We start from the raw sequence: 18,142 nt of genomic DNA on the forward strand, positions 1-18,142 counted from the left end.
CATAGATATTTGCATCAGTGAAGACTTTTCATGTTTAGATTTTCCACGTTAATTCATTATTTTTCTGCCTTTTATTTCTGTTAATCCCTTGATGGTCATTGAGTCAAAGAGCAGAAAAAAGGTGCTGTGATTCAGGTGTCATTCGCAGACTGGCAAAACAAGCAGCTCATGAAAAACCTGTTGAATACACTATCTACTATTAACCTCGGTGGCTTTCTGTGTTGTTCCAAAACTCTTTATATGTGCCAAAATCAGAAGTGGTCCATTAACAGGACTCATTTGCATATATTCATTTGTCCAGCTGCACTTAGAAATATATCTCTGAAGACTATAGATATGCAAAGAATCCTCTAATTCTGAAAATTCTACAGGAACACAGCAATTGCCATACTGGATCATACTGGATCATACTTGAGGTACTCTATATCTCCTAGCGGTCAGCAGCAAATGTTTCAGAGGAATGTAGTAGCATATGCTTCAGTTTTCAGCCTTCCTAGGCAGACTGTATTCAGATTTGTTCTTTTTACCTTGGCAAAAGAAGCAATGGAAAAATAAGTCCTTTAGAAATGGACTAAATGTTCCAACATCAAGGCCTAAAGGAAAGGTTAGGACTTCTTGGTTTAGAGAAAAAAAAATGCTATGCATACCAAAAGAAAAAATCAATTTCAATATTTAAAACAACCAACCAAACAAACAAAAAACCCCAACAAACCAACCAAACAAAAAACACAAGAGGAGATGCTCAGCCAAACAGAAAGGCAACATAACTGGAATGAAACAAAGACTACAATTTTGCACATGTTGAACTCTATCACCTCATGCAGAAAGTCAGCAGAAGCCCTAGGCTCCATAGGGTAGGTCAGTCCCTACCCTGGGAGCATTCCTGGGCAGTTCACAGGCTCTGTGCCTGTCTTCAGGGCAGAGGTATATTTCACCCACAATACGCAATCACCTCACAGAAATAATAGTCCATTGTATCATCAAATCTAAGAGCTTAGTGGGATTTTTTTTTCTTACCACATCCATGTGTAAACAAGAAAAAGGAAGTTATCCAGAATTCCACTTTGATGTAGTGAAAAAATTAGCAACAGGCTGAAGCAAACCTGTCATATGATGTGCAGCAAAATTGCTCCAGTGATGCCATCCATCCACTCACAAGCTTCCTTACAGTCCACCTAAACACAGATCTCTCATAGCACAATGAATCCCAAACCCTACACCCTCAGTCAGTTCTCATTCCTTCTGGAACTTCAGTCAGGAACATTTCCAGATTACAAGAGATGGGCAGATACAGAACTTCTTATCTTAATCAGGGAGTAATTGTGTTCCGGGGGAGGGGGGACGACCCACAGCTTTCCATAGGAAGCAAGAAACTACTGTTGCAAGCTGGTGTTGTATGAATGGAGATAAGAAAATCCTTCACAGCCCCAGAACTGATGAGTGAGTGAGAGTTGGACTGAAATGAGGAACATGATGACAAACTTATCACCAGGTTGGCTACCTATTCATACTATGAAAGGGAGGGATATTTACTGAGATTAAACACAGTGAAGAAAACAATAAGGAAAGGAAAACAGAAGACAAGAAATATCTATTGCTTACCACATGCACAACTACAATCATTTTTTGTAGTTCTGTTGAAAGCCTGGAACAAGTGAGTGAAGATAGAGCTGAAGAGGAGGCCATAAGCATAGGGGTGCACAAAGAAGTTGCTGTGGGGCTGAAAAGGCTTAGGAGGCTGGGAAAATAGAAATAATTCTCAGAACTGGATTTTTTTTTTTACATCATTCAATATCTTTTTTATGACATCTTCTGAAAAAACACAAAAGCTTCCTCTGTACAAGACTCTTCGGGGGTGAGATGACACCACAGGTTTTGGAAGCAGAACTTTTTATGTGGCCAGCTGTAGAAATCCTGTAGGATGTCCTAGGGATTTCTGTCTACCTCACTTCCTAGCATAAAGGAGTTGCTGTCAACTCCAAAGACAGAGAATTAGTCACTAAAATAAAGCAGGGATCCTTCCTTTATTACAAACAAGCCTGTTTATCAGCTCAAGGAGACTGATAAAAAGAAACATCATATCAAACTGCTCAATGTAAGAAGTAATGGATTGGTTAAGTGACTTGTTGTTCCACACAAAACAAATGTAAAACAAAACCACTGATGTACTACTTCTAGTACAGTAGACTAAAGTCATCAGTTACCAATATCTCAGCGCTTGTACAAGGCTCTTACACCTGCCAGGTAGGTTGTAACTTCAACTGTATCATCTGTATTTTTATTATTTTCATTAAAAACAAATAGGCTGAGGGAAGGGAGGGAAAGTCCATATATTAACATTGCATACCATAACATACCAGCTCATAATATCCCACTGCAATGCAGACCCCCAGCAATATTATGTAGCAGTCACCCATTTAAATGCTTCAGCAACAGTGATTGTAATTCATACATTCCTGAAGAAAAATGACTAGGCAGCAGTAATGTGAAACTACTTCACTGCACAAGAATATCAGCAATAAATAAACACACTGAAAGAATTGGGTACACAGACTTCTGTTTGCCAAAATAATTCTGAGACTGTGTTGACATTCTCAGATTCTTCAGCCCTTCCTGGTTTCCAATTTTACCTAAATAGAAATTCAAAGTTTTATCTCTTATGGTTCTTTATAAGCTTCTTTTCTCTTCCTAATAAGACAAATCAGATTTTTATTACATTAACAAATCAAGCCAATAATTATTATCAAGCCAAATCAAGCCAATAATATATTTCTCTGAGAGGAAAAAATGCATTGTCACATCATTTTAATCCCCACATCTAGTACTCTCTGAAGGCATCCTGACAGAGCCAGAAGCAAAGCAATCAGCTAAGAGGAGAGCATATGTCCTTAATGAGAGTACAAGCTTTGAGCAAGTTATACTCAGAGAATATCTTCCTTTCCTGTAGGCTGGCCAACAGCCACAGCAGGTAGCAATTTTTGCATGTTTGTATAACTCCTTTTCAGTAATTATATTAAAAGAACTCTGATAAGCCACTTTATTAGTGATTCTGTGTTTTGACAGCTACTCCTACAGAGATTCTTTCATACTTAAAGGAGGATTAGGCAAGTTTCTTCACCTATTTAGGCTTGACATGGGCAAAACCAACATGCCTAGCACAGACCTCATGGCAGGAGCAGTCTTCTCATGTTAGATGGACAGGGAGAGAAAGAGGTTTAAGTGATGAGGCTGAAGTGTGAAGGGGAGCAAAGTACAAGAAGAAAGACAGGAGAAGACATGGGCAGTTGAAAATCAAAAGGAAGAGCTATCTTTTTCAGTGTAGGTTTCAAACATTTTTAAAAGCTTTTGCTCATGAGCAACTCCTGTTAGTAGGCTCTCTGCCCTTCATAGGCGCAAACTACCTTCAGGTTTTACTCCCAGACAAGCTTTTGAATATAGTGACACATCATCTCTATTGAAATTTCAGTGTAGTCTCATTTTCTTTAGAACACATGCTAGAGATGAGCTCTTAGTTGTCCCAAAATAGTACCCAAATTACCAAATCCTTAGAAATCTTGCACAGCTTTTAACTTATTGTAGGAAGTTTCACAATTTCTATATAAATATTAGAAAAAATATTCCCTTAACTTTTGTGAGGGTACCTATGTCTTTCTTTGAGTGGCTGAAGTATCTGAGTATCTTGCATGCTGAAACCTTTGTTTCAGTAACCTAGAAACTAGGAGCTGAGCAACAGGATCAAGCTGTTCTGCATCCAGCCACCCAAGGAAAGAGCAGGAGATGTTTTCTTTATTTGCTATGTTTCTTGTAATGCCTCCCTCAAGGCCAGTTCCCAGTGGCTGTTGCAAAAGCTGAAATTTCCCCTCTGCTTTCAATACCTGGCAGAAGATCAACAGCAATATGAAAGAATAAGCTATTTTAAACAAAAAGGGAATGCAATTTTTCCAAGGATCTGTCCCCTCTCCAGCTCTGTTGTTACTGGCATAAGAACGGGTATACAGCACTTTTCAGCAGCATATATAGTATCAAGATGTCTAAAAGAATTATTAAAAAGCCTGTGGGCTTTTTAACAGGAATCACAGAAGAGGAGAGGGCAGCAAGCATGCGAGAGGAGGGTCCCAGAAGCACATTTACAATCCAAGGCAGAGAACTCACCTAATACCTCAAACACCTTGACACTGCTCCTTTCCTCTCTTGGGGCTGGGTGTCTGTCTTCTCAGCAAGGTTTGGAAATATCAGTAGTTCATTGGTCAAGTATTTTCTCTATGGTGCACTAGGCATTAACTGCCTGCCAACAGAACTGCTTCATGGCACATTGATTTCTTTCTTCCTCCAAGAGATTTGAGGCATCATATGGCTAAAGCCTAATGGATGTTCATTGCTCTTTAGCCTCCGCTGATACTGCACTGTGTGGATTAGTCTGCAAGAATCAGTAGGTAGGGTTGTTGACAAGCAAAGACTAATGCTTAACCACAGGTAATTTCCTAAACATCTGAGAAACCTCAATTTCGTTAAACACTTTTCTCTTTTCCCCATATTTGCACCTTTCTTTACACAATTTTATTGTCTGGATTTCTTCCACCACTTCCAAATAAAACCCTCTCCTACCAAAACTGGTATGCTTTTGCAATGATCTATTTGTAACTCTACTGAAGAGCATGGGGAAGCAGAATATAATATATTTATGATCTTTGACATAACTGAGGACCACATACCGTACATATTAAACTTTTTCATATTTATTTTGAAGAGCTGTTTTTTTTTCATCTGAGTCCTTAGGCATTTTATGTCAAGCTTTCTAGTTTATTTTGAAAAGCCTCTGATCAACATCTATGAGAGTTAAGTGAAGGACAACTTATATCACTAATTTACGTAATTACATTAAATGTTTATTTTATGTCCTCCTGTTTTAGTTATTTACCTTTCTGACTTTGACAGCATAATAGTAGAAACTTAGAGTGCTTTTCAACATTTCAATCATTTTAATTACTATGGCATCGCAAAACCTTTACTGACCTTTTTTGTTACAGGCAATAAAACATATTGTAAAAGATGATCCATTGTAAAGACCTAATGTCATAAAATTGCTGATCCAAAACAGAAAAGTACAAGAACTGGCACAGCAAGTCAGTGAGGAATGATTATCCTGTCCCACACAAAATAAGCCCAAAGAAAGACTTTCTGTATGGAAGCCAGGCTGCACACAGCCTGTGAACAACACTCAGTAATCAAATGTGGATGATTTTCTACATCCATCTTTTGGAGGCATAGCCAGATCCCAATAAATCAGGAGCATGGAAGAACTGTATGCCTTCATCTTAAGGTGAATGCAATGCCAGATGCTCCTCTTTAACTAGAAAAATATAGATAGTGTGGGTAAGGCAAATGAAAGTGCTCAGTACAGATTAGACAGGCATATAGACACGTACGTGCACACTTACACACACATATAAAAGTCTTCTGACACTGTACCTTTCCCATATCAGTCAGTACCTTTCCCAAATGTACCTTTCCCAAATCAGATTTGGAACAGTTTCCAAACCTGAGAGTGCTCAAGTGCTCACAGGGAATATGCTTTATGTCCCTTTCTTCTAGAGGATACTGTCTGACCCAATATGCAATACGACCATAATAATTTAAACAGAATAGGCAAGATCCAGGGCATCTGTACCAACCATGGAATAAATATAATGTTCTGTTATGCATCCCAAAAGACTAGTCCAGAACTCCATTGTTCTGCCTAACATAAACCACAGTACATCATGCTCACTATATAAACTGGGGCAGTTACCCAGAAGGGCTGGATCATTGCTTGGTCGGGCTGGGTATTGGTCAACGGGTGGTGAGCGGTTGTATTCTCTCCCCTTGTTATTTCCCTTATCATTATTATTATTGGTGGTAGCAGCAGTGATTTGTGTTATACCTTAGTTACTGGACTGTTCTTATCTCAGCCCGTGGGAGTTACATTCTTTTGATTCTCCACCCCATCCCTCCAGGAGCGGGGGGAGGAAGGGGGGAGTGAGAGAGCAGCTGCATGGTTCTGGGTTGCTGGCTGAGCTTGAACCACGACATTCAGGAATGTTACAAGTTACCTTGAACTGCTCCTCTTTTCTCCTAGCATTCCTGTGCAAACCCCGCATCAGGATGGAGTAATTCAGTAATAGGCATTTGCAGTGATGGTACATTCTTTTGATTCTCCTCCCCATCCCTCCAGGAGTGGGGGGGAGGAAGAGGGGGGAGTGAGCGAGCGGCTACGTGGTTCTGAGTTACTGGCTGGGCTTAAACCATGACATCTCCTCAGGCATTTTTCTAGTCAAGCCAAGTTCTTCTGACATAAGGCTTTGGGTTCATTATACTTCAACTCAGCAGAATTCACAGCAGGTTTTAAGAGGAAAACAGCCAGAAGACCTCTCTTTTTTAGAGGAAGCATCCATTCGTGTAGCCACATAATGAATTAGATTGGAGAATGATCCAGATGAAGGCTAAACCTCAAATCTATGTTTTGCAACAGTAAAAACTTCTTATTTTAGTTATGCTAAAGGCCTTCTCTGAAACTCTTGCTATAAAAATGAGTATTTCTTGAAAGAAGGTGAGCAAAGATGAACGTAAGATTTTAGCTTCCTAGGATTCAGGCATAAACACAATGCTGGAATTTACTCATCAAAGAATATATTTGCTATTCTCTAAACTGAGACTTTCCAAATTTTCAAAAATCAGATTTTATACTATACTGAAACCAAGACTGTGAAAAGTTTCTTTAAAAAAACAACAACAAACCAAATTGTAGCCAGCATTTTACACACAACACAAAACATTAAAAATAAGAAAAAAAGCCATCTGATGACTTGTTCATCTTCTTGTGAAGTCATACAACAAAGCAAAGGGACAGAATGCCTACGAACTAGGTAGGCACTTTTATCACCAGGCTGTTTCCTTACCTGCATAAGTCTCTGAATCACACCGGAAACTAAATCCTAAAACTAAATCATATTTCCAAATAAATTTCCTCAGAACAAGCAGAGTATTGGCAATGTTACCTGAAATAGTCTCACTCATCTTTATCATGTTCTACACTGTAACCAGTACTTCCTGATTCACAATTTAATGCTTTGACTATTAGTCTTTTTGATCTAAGGTGTATTATGCCTTGAAAATGTCTAGGCTTCTTCTGTCATCTTCTAAGTAAATAATTGTGCAATTGCTGTGCAGCTAATGCTTCAATTCATCCTTCCTCCAGGTCATTTGTACACATACTTCATAACAGACTGGTAGTTCCTTAATGCTTAACTCTGGGGCAATTCACTATTAACCTTTACTTCTTCTGAAAAAATGATTATTTATTTTTACTTCATAGTCTAACTGTCAACCACTTTTAATCCATGGCAGAATGCAACCTCTAACCATCAGAATTTCTTAATAGTCTCTTGTGAAGGCCTTCACTCAGAGTCTTTTGTCTGCAATTTTAAGCATATTATGTGCATCCGTTCTCCAGCATCCACTACTTATTTCAACATTTTCAGTGAGTTCCAGCAGGTTAAAAAAGTTTTAATTTACTGTACAAAAATAGCTGGTACCTTATGCCATAGTCACCTCGGAGATCAAACATTTCAATAGCTTCTCAATTTATTTCATAGTACTGCATTATTATTCACCAGGAGGCAATTTTTAGCAACAAGCTTATCTTAATAAGCACATAAGGACTAGCCTAATTCTATGAAGTACCGGCTTTGCAATCTAATGCAGACACACAGAAGTTCTTTTAGAAAGTGACGTGTCCATAACTACACAATGGGTGTTGCAGATATTAACTTCAGTAATTTTTTCACCTTCCCAATTAAACTGTGGATATTTACAATTTAAATAAATAAATAAACAGAGACAGTAGAATCAGGTAAACTTATACAAATATTTAAAGCTTTCCTTATTTTTCACTGAAGCTGATTCCTCTGTCTTAGACGTTTCTGTCATTGACACTGCATGTGCCTTGCAAAGTCCTAGACTTGCAGACTGCAGCTGACCGAGAGAAGGGCCGTGCAAACATTTGCCACGGTTGTTAGACATGCTCAGGTCCCACAAAAGAAACTCTTATACATCCTGGTCATGCAAACATGCTTTTGCCTATGCAGCAGGGAAGAAGAATGGCATGAGGGGGCAAGTGGGAAGAAAAACTTACCCCATCACCTGCTCCTTGTCCTTGTCTGAGAAGCACAGAGGAAGGCAGTTGGCAAAAAGCAGCCAAAAGGCATATTTCATTGTTCTGGTTTCCACAGTGGCCACAATAATCACATGTGCATAACCACATGTTTTAAAAAGTTTTTTAATTAATGGAGATGTCATTTTAACTAATACGAGCTCGACTGAGTACACTCTGATTACCAAGAGCATCTTATAATGGTAGAAATGTGGCACTGCAAGACGAGCTGTCACATCTTTGTTACGTTTCACTCATGTTGTATTTTGTTTTCTTTACCTGGACCGTAAGTAAAAGAAGGTTTTCTTCCTTTGTAAAGGCAGAGAGTTAGAAAAGGATTATTGTTTAAAAGTGGCTTCTCAGGGAAAGGGAAGGAGGCAAGAAGAAACAGGAAAATTGCTGCAGTTCATAAATAAGTCAAAAAGGAGAATAGCTGTGTGAAGGAGTGTATGCCATCTAGGATTCTGTACTAAGCAGTTTCTACAGCTTTACATGATTATAGTGAGACCTTGTAGAGTAGAAAAAGTACTTGAAGGAGAAAATGGTGGATATGGAAATATCTGAGATAAAGACGTTAATCTTTCTGAAATAAAGATTTTCATAAAAACACTCTTCAAATATAAGCCAGTACCAAATTGTTCCCTATTCTGCCTAACTCAAAGAGCATATTTGTCTTCTGACAGTAATCCTTGCACTGCAGCTAGGCTGTGAGGATAGAAGGGATCTCATCCCTTGGGACATTTCGTTCCACAAAATGATATTAGTCATGAGTGTTATTAGTAATAGCTTAGTAACTGGCCTGTGCTTCCTACAAAACCAGTGGATTAGTGCTGCCTTGTTCAATTACTTTGTATGAGTTTAATTATGCCACTTAGCTTCAGCATTTCATATTTAAAATGGCTGTGAATGAAGCGAGGAGAGACATTTTCTCTTTTCATTCCAGCAAGTCCTCTCCTGACCTCCTCTGTAACAGACTTGACTTGTAATGATTCAATCACTTACTTAATGTCTTCATAGCCTTAAAGTACTTTATATTTTCTCACTTGCTTTGCTAATTTGTTCTTCAGATTTTGTCATCATCTCCTAATCTCAATTCCATATACATCTTGAGCAGATGCTCTGTTCTGCTGGAACCAATGATATAGTTTTTGTTTCAATAATTACTTTTACCCTTTTACTTAAACTCCCTGAATCAAGCCTATTTTTAATCTCACTCATGTGGGGGAAATGGAAATAAAGTCCAAAACTTCTTGTCAGATTTTTCTATGGCAATTTAATCCGTAGATTTTGATGCATCTCAAAGAATGTTAAACCTTCCCTCCTCCAGCTTCCATCAGCTGACAGCTATAGGACTGAACACAATTTTAACCTGCAGAGCTAAAATACGGGATGCCTTTTTTTGTGGTAGAATTGCATTACACTTGGCAGCTTTGCTATCCTCATCTGACATACAGAGCTGCATACTAGCTTTATGAGGGATATTTCTTGTTTGGTTTATTGAGCTGTTTTATCGCCTGAGATAAGGATCTACAAATAATATATAGTCACTTCAGCAGAATCCGAAGACCCTAGATAAGATTCAAATTTGCAATGTGGTAGACACTTTCAGTAAATTGTTATAACACACTCCTTGATACGGGAAAGTTTTAGCAGAGCGTGGATGAGGTAGACAGAAGGACAGGGGAGGATTGTCTTTAAAATGAAGCAGAAAATGGGTTTTACTTCAGCACATTCCTCATGTTCACCACAAAAACATGTTTGCATTATGCTGTAGGTTTATGCAACCCTTGCAGGCTCTCGTGCTTGCTACAGCAGCACAGAATAAAACAACACAGAGAGAATTGCAGAAATGAATGCTGAGGTCTGGCAAAAATACCAGAAACTTTCACCACCAAAGCCTGAAGGTCTCTCCAACATTCACTCCAGGCAAATACCCAAGAGCTGGGTGAAAGATGGATGACTGTAAGTAAGAGAACAGGAAAAAATCAATGCAGCATGGACCTACGCTGTTCTGTGCCAGCTGCAAGGAGCCAGCCTACATCAAGTAAAACTGGCAATTTGTTTCATAAAGAGTGTTGGTGCCTGGCCCCAGCAGTAAATAAGGCTTTAATTAGACACCTGCTCTTCCTCACTGAGGTACTTACAGGTGGTGTGTGCTGGGGAAACAGGCTTTCCGGAAGGATACCCGTGTGAAAAAGAGCACATTGACCACAGCTCCCTCCAGCTAAACTGCAGGGAAAGTCACTAGAAACAGGACACCCGGGAGACATATTCGCAGATAGTATAGCCTGTGTGTTTATAAATACACATAAAAGTATATACGTATATACTATGAGCACTTCCTAATCCAAAGGAAACTGTCAGTGAGAGGGTACTCTGAGATCATGAGCAACCTGGTCTAGTAGAAGGTGTTTCTGCCCATGACAGGGGGCTAGAATCAGATGAACTTGAAGGTCCCTTCCAACCTAAACCATTCTACAATTTAATGATGGTTTAAAAATATGGCAGCTAGTCAATCACAGAGCAGTATGAAAACATCTGGGGGAAGATGGTGTAAAAAATGGTGGCTTGAACACATATGTGGGCAGGAGATGCCTGTTCTGATGTACATCCAGGTACACTGGAAGGGGCAGCTTGTCCTGCCACCCAATTAGAGGGAACTGTGTGAACACATAAGGTATGATGTTTTACAAAATGGCAAACCAAATGGAAAGAGGGATGGCAAGTGGGACACGTGCTGGGAAGGATGGGACTTCCAGGGGAAGCGGGACACTGCAGTGAGGAGGGCCAGACTTCAGCTGGAAGTTGGGTGTAGAGCGTCTGTCTCTTCCTGTCTCTTGTAACAGTTGTCCTTTTGTGACTTGACAAGCTTATAATGAAGATTTGCTTCATTAACTGTAGCTGGAATACAATTAATTCATTAGCACCCTAAAAGAAACAAGGAAAAAAGTAACATCTGTGAAGGAAAAATCCTACAAGAAACAACAGATGTGATTCAAAAAGGCTTCTCTGAAAAGCATTTTAAGTTTTAATTATTTAGCATATCTCACTGGGTGGAAGCAAAGCTCCCACAGATTTCTGAACCATAAATAGCAGATTCAGATTACATTTGAAGAGATTTAATGCCGAAGAGTGGACGCATTTCTACAGAATATGCTGTACAAAATGTCATTTGTGGAAGCATATCCAAAAGAGATCTGATTTAAATATTGTACAGAAAGCAGTTTTGTACAAAGAATAAATTTCATTTCATTCTCAGAAATGCAATGATGAGATTTCCAGTTCTGACTACACTGAAAAACAAACGGGACAAAGTGCCGATGATTACAGGGAAAAAACCTCACCACCTCCTGAAAGGGATATGGACTACATGACTGAAAAGATGGTTTTGTCTTGTTTTCATCTCTAATTTTATACTCATTGATTAACAAATCTACTCTGTGCTTCATATGATATCATGCATTATTCAAGCAACTTCTTAAAATTTAACAAAGTTACAAGGAACAAGAGGCAAATATCATAATAAACGGAATTTTAAACCAAAGCTATGCGTTAAAGAAAATATCCACTAAGCATACCAACATAAACAAGCTGGTTTCTACACAGCACGAAGCCTGGTTTTGTTAGCTTTGTTTACCAGGGGGTTTCCGTGCCATGCCCTGTGTAAAAAGCGCCATGCAGTAGCTGAGTAACATGCTGCAAGTAAATGAATCATTACAAAAAAGAAAACACAATTCTCACTCATTAGGCTCACGATTCTTATTCATTAGTATATTCTTTCCCCTTGATTAAGTAGTAAAGAGGAAGAGGGCTCAGGATTTTAAGAGAGGTACAGAGGGTTTTGAAGTGCAGCGAGGCTGCAAGGAGTTAAAGAGGAATGAGTGATCTCTGTGTGCAGCCCCACACTTTAGTCAATTCAGGTTACATGCTATCTCTGCAGGTGAAATTCTGTACTCTGAAATGATATAAAGCATGGCAATGTCAGGCTGATACAGGATATGAAGCACTGAATGCAGATATATTGCAACAGCTTCCAGTCTCCTTTCTTGAAAATCTGCTGTATAATTAAGAGTTTTCCACTTGAGTGAAAACTCCTATCGTTCCATTTCTTTGCTGACCTTTGCTTTGCCCTAAACAATCTTGTCTAAGCTGTTTGACTTCAAACCTGGTTACAATTTTTCCTCTATAGTTGCTTAAAGTTTTGTTATTGAAATGGTTTTGTTAGAAAACAAAACAAAACAAAACAAACAATCCACCAAACACCCACAACCACCACAAAATCTGAGCATTACTCCATCACGAGATGCTCTTTGTTCAGAGAACTTGATCACAGCCAGTAATAGTGATAAGTGAGAGACAGCAGACTTCATGATAAATTCATAACAGATAGACTGAGATTACAGAGGGCTCCAGAGATTTGCAGACCCAACTAAAATTAAATTGTGCTTGAGCTGTTGGCTCCCTCGGGAGCCTTTCACAGCTATCACAATTTGGTATCGCAGTTATTGTGACTATGCCTATCACAACAAAAGAATCTCACAAGCTCCTATGAGTCATTAGAAAGAAGTATCCCCAAAGTGGGAATGTTTAACCAGAAAGGCCTTTTCTCTGCCTTATAAGACTGAGAATTTACTATTACAGAATGTATTAAATCTAAATGTAGATGCTGCAATTTTAGAGCCAAACTTTATCCTACAGCTAAAGAAAGAGGCTAAAGCAAGCTGTCAATATGGCTAGTGAAATTACACAAGTCTGTAGGAGACGGAGCATATTAAACAGACGTACCTAAATTTGGAGGGTTTTTCTCACATAAACTTCTTTACCAGGTTGCCTTATGCTGACTGGATGCTTAGATTATACATGGATTAGGCAGCAGACAGATCATCTATCTAAATGCCATCATGAAACAGCTGCCCTCTTCTTTTCTATCCTGTTAATGCTAATCTTTCAGATCTCAAGCAGGCACTGGTGTTATTCCTAGAAAGCCAATAATAAAGGCAATGGACCCAACAGAACACTATGCAAAATGACATGTCACATTAGAGGAGCACTTTGTTTTCATGTGAGGAGTCAAAGTGTTGGAGGCAGCACATTTAGAACAAAACTCCTGAACTGAAACATGGAGAGCTTCACAAATCACATTTTCTTTGCAAGCCAACACAGCATTTTTTACGTAATTGCCAAGCTGCTGATTTTAATGTAGAGTGGACCCTGTCAATAGGCTGGGATTAATGTTGGGGAGATTTCTAAGTACCTAAAAGGAAATAGCATTCCCTCTGGTGAAATCATCTTTATTATTTGTACCTGCACTTTTTGCTTATAATGAGAAATCCTTGGCCTGGGATAGCTCCTAAGCACTTGAGAAGATATTAGGCATTTACATATGGCTTATTCGTTATTATAATTAGTCATTGTCTGGAGCTGAAGCATCATGTGCAGGAGGTTAGTTGTTTGGGGGTTTTGATGGGTGAGGTTCTTTCCCCTTCTCTTCTCTACAGCCAGATTTGCTGAACTCCGTGGACTTTGTTTGAAACCACCTAATCTCATTTGATGTTGCTGACTAGCTGTGAACCATTGTATCTCTGGAGTATGTCAACATGCGTTTTATGTTTGTGCCCTACAACGTCTTTTTTGCTGATTTCTGTACAGTGGAGACCATAGGGATACCCGTGCAGTTCTTTGTGTGGCTCACAAAACATAAGGAGGGAAAGGTGCTTTGGATGGGAGGTTATGTGGCATGGCATTGTGCGATGTTAAAATTTTTGATATTAAAGGCACACCAGCATTTCTAACTGTAGCCACAAAAAGTTCCATCTGTTTTGGCAGAAAAACATTTATAAGAACATTGACTAAATATTAAGAGAGAATTTTGTTTTCCTTTTACAATAAGAATGAAATTCACACTATCTGAAATTTAACTTATCGTAGGTTTATGTAAAGTTTTCATCAGATCCCTGGTGTGAGCTTCACATTTTCTTTTTGTTGGCAGAACTGAATAACATGGTGTAGGTTTTGCAGGCACACACACAACCTGGACAACTACCTGGGCATGTTCTGAGCAATGGCTGGAAAAACACACTTCCACCTTTTTAAGACAGGTTCAGCAACCATCTGGTCAGATGCACACATAGTTCCTATAAGCTGGCAATGTGAAATGAGAATGCAGGTTTTTATACTGCTACAGGTCCACCTGGTTACAGCTGTAACCAGAGTTTAAGGTTTTCCATACTTTATATCCTGGTATAATTTTAGCATGTTCACATCTGTAAAAGGCTGCTAACCTTGATTAAGCAGTTAGTAGTCTATTTAAAATGCATATAGAATACCCTTGCAATATAAAAAATGACCAGATGAATTTTTCCTTCCACTGTTTGACATCAGTTTTTTAACACTTCTGCATCTAGGCCATATGAACACCAGGCATGCTTTGGCTTAGCAGCATTGCACAAGCATATGCTTGAACGATAACATTGTCCCTCTCAGCTGGAGGGTCAATAGGGTGTACAGTACCACTCTCCTTTTTCTGCAGCGAAGACAAATGCATGGAACATGACTTTTCTGAAAGCCAACCAAGTCTTTTCCCCATTTACCTTGAAGAAGCAGACTTTGATGAGTATTCTGTACCAATGACACAACTTATTTCTGATGCTTCAAGGCTTGGGTGCCATGCAGAGGCAGTAGGACTCTTCATGGCCAGCCCTGTCTCCACATGCCAGGGAGATGTCAAGGGGCGGGAGCCACCGGTATGATATAAAAGGGAAGGAGTCCAGCACTATGAGTCACTTTAGAGCTCTCCCCTCTTCTTTCTGCTGGAAAACACCTGTCACCTGAGTGCATGTTTGACCATGACACACTGTGTGCACCAAGAACAGTGTGTAGTGAGTAGAGACCACCTGTGCGCAAAGCAGGCTTGATATGGCAAGCTTGTGATGCCTAGTAGTAGTGACAGGTAAAAGTATCATGGTGTAGGATATATTTTGCCTGCTGTCTGAGTAATTTGGAAGATCAATGTGTGGTGAACAACTTCAGCAGATAAATATGACCCCAAGTAATGTAGCACTGATGTTTGTTTCCTGTGGACCAGGAACCTACCCAGTGTACAGTTAACAACATTCCTGCTTTGGACAGGTGCTGAGCTGATCCCACTGAAGGGTTTTGAATCATTTTCATCGGAATTTGATCTTTTCACTCTTTATGGCAGGAACTGGGAAAAGCTGGTCAAGAAAATTGCTTTGAATATTCTGGAGTCTGCTAAAACTCTTACTGATTGTACTGGCAGTTTCTTCTGTCTTGTAGAAGGTATGGGTGACATTGCTCAGGATCATACAGTGCTCCGTGTTTTGTGGCTGAACTGCTGGCTGAGTCCCCAAGACACAGAGATTGTTGGCTCAGTGCATATCAGGTTCTGTTTGACTCTTGTTTGTGAACACAAAGGCTGGGGAGGTATCCAAGGAAAGAAAATGTACAGCAAAACACAGCTGACATGAACGGCGTAATAAACAAAAGCAGATGTGCCTCTTTACATAGTCAGTGTGAGGGAAGTGGGAGCAAAATATGTTTCAACAACAACAAATGAAAACTGGTACCAAACCCAGGAGGCATTGCAGATGAGGAAAGATCTTGTCAGTGATCATAAGTGAAGTATCATTTACAGATAACTGGAAGATACTAATTGTGAGTAACTGTTGTAGGTACCAAACCCACACATCAACCCAGATAAATGAGACAACCATGATGTCTGAGTTCAAGGCTTCCAGTGATACTGTACCAAGTACCAGTGTTGGTACTTGGTCTGGCAAACCCAGAGCCCTTCATAAATCTATTAGGTGTAGCAAAGTTCATTACTACCCTGCCACATACTGTGTACTCTCAGATGAAGTCCAGTTTTTTGGACACAGACCAAGGGAAAACAATGCAAGAAATTACATATGATTTACGCTTAAATGACTCTCAAGTGCAGATGATTTGTAATTCTCTTGCAATTCGAGATGCCTTGAAGTTCTAGATATGCCTGGCTTGTAATGTTGCTGTTGCTATAATGTCAAGACCACTGTGAAAGTACTGGCCTCTGTATTTACAGGCGCACAGTTTTCCCTGCATGTCTCAGCGGTAGTAAGCGGAGTGATAACAGATAATTTTGATCCCACCTAAGACAAAGGTTGCACTGAACTAAGAGTTTTACCTACCAGTTTCACATATCACCCTCACACACTGTGAAACCCAGAACCTTACTCTCTGACGACAAATGACTGGTGAGAAAACTGAGAGGTAAGGTGACTTTCCAAGGTTATTTCAGTGTCAGAGCTGAATTTCCTAGCTGAAGTTGTATCTCATGTCTAAATATCCTTTAGGTTAAGTCCCTCAGTGCTGCTGGCAGCAAGGTACATTAGCTAAATCAGAGTATTCAAAACAAAGAGAATAACTTCAACAAGATAAAAGGTTGTCCAATTCCTGTACTTAAATGATGTTAAAAATAAATAAAATAATGGTTCTCAGCATGTTTGTATATCTCTTAGAATTAAAACAGGATGGCAATATATTTCTGTTTTATATCAAGCTATCCATACCTCAGGAGATTTTCCCTTTCACAGGGAAGCTGGTGAAGGCTGTGAGGGCTGCCCATGGACCGCAAGTGTTCAGGGATAAATAACAGGTCTTTGTTCTTCATTGGCACATCATGGTCAGATACTTGCGCACGACAGGGATGCATAAGCACTACCGCTACTAGAAAAAATAAATGTTCTCTTTTCTGGGTTCCTAAAAAGTTTTCTTCTTGGCTCACATGCAGAATTATGTACCCATATTTTGGTATTAACTATCTTTGAAACTACGTACTTGTGTCTACTGGTTTTGTCTTATAGTGGGTCATCAGAGATGCAAAGAACTATCTGTAAGTGAATCATTATAATATTAATAGCAAAACTGTTCATTCATGAGAAGCCCTGGATCGTGGTCATTATTTATGACAGAAGTTTGCAGTTAGATTGTAACTAAAACAAGAGAGATTTTTCAGTGCTACTTATCTAGAATTAAATAGTACCTTAGTCTTGTAACACAGAGACAAGTTGGCAAATGAAGAGTTATATATGAAACATGCGCATACATGTACATTCAGAATTCAGTGTGCAGTGCACGCAGAGAAAATTTCCACTCCAGTTCTTTAAGGAGCAAGAAAAATGTTTTTATAAATTATTTTCCAGTGTTTTGCCTTATAGTTTTTCATAAAAGACCATTTTATTTTTTGTTTGCTTATTCCTTTACATTCCTTTAATGCCAAATGGCATTTTTCTTTTCTAATGACACTGTAGTCCAAAAGGCCAGGAACAGCAGTAAGCTTATTAAAAATTAAAAAGAGCCTCTGAGGTAAAATAGCAAGAGATGCTTGACTATGCTATCAGTGATTTTGGAGTTGCTTTGGTCTTGTTTTGGGCTTTTTTTAACTTCTTAAACTAATTTCTTTTCAGGGTACCTTCAAAAATCAAACAAGAGGACACGTAGAACAGGCTTTTAGGCCACAGGGGATATATTTCTTAAGAAAAGAGTAAAAAATGAATGAAGAAAAAAGATTTTAAAATTATGGCATAAGCATCCCTCTTCTGGGCAGTTGCTGTTGTTGCGACTGAACAACCAACACAGTGGATCACCAGTGAAAACTTATTGTATAGTTGCTTAACTACAAAGCTGAAATACTCATCACAGTCAAAGAATTAAAATGAAGCCTGGAAATAAGATATCCTACACTTCAGACAATTTAATGAAAAGTTTGCATCTGCAGTGTTGAGATTTATGATACAAGTATTTAAGTTTCCGGTTTACCCCTGGAAAGAAAGAAACTCCATGCATTCTAATGAGAACACTGAAGTCTGAACAGCAGTATATGCTCAGAGTATTTATTCATACTGGATAATATTTTTGGTACTAAATTAATTCCAAAATTTACTTTAAAATAAGATC

This window comes from Pezoporus flaviventris, unplaced genomic scaffold (assembly GCF_033815535.1).
Source record: "Pezoporus flaviventris isolate CSIRO_AGI_PZ_B2104156 unplaced genomic scaffold, CSIRO_AGI_Pfla_v1 ptg000007l, whole genome shotgun sequence".
NCBI classification, from domain to species: Eukaryota; Metazoa; Chordata; class Aves; order Psittaciformes; family Psittacidae; genus Pezoporus; species Pezoporus flaviventris.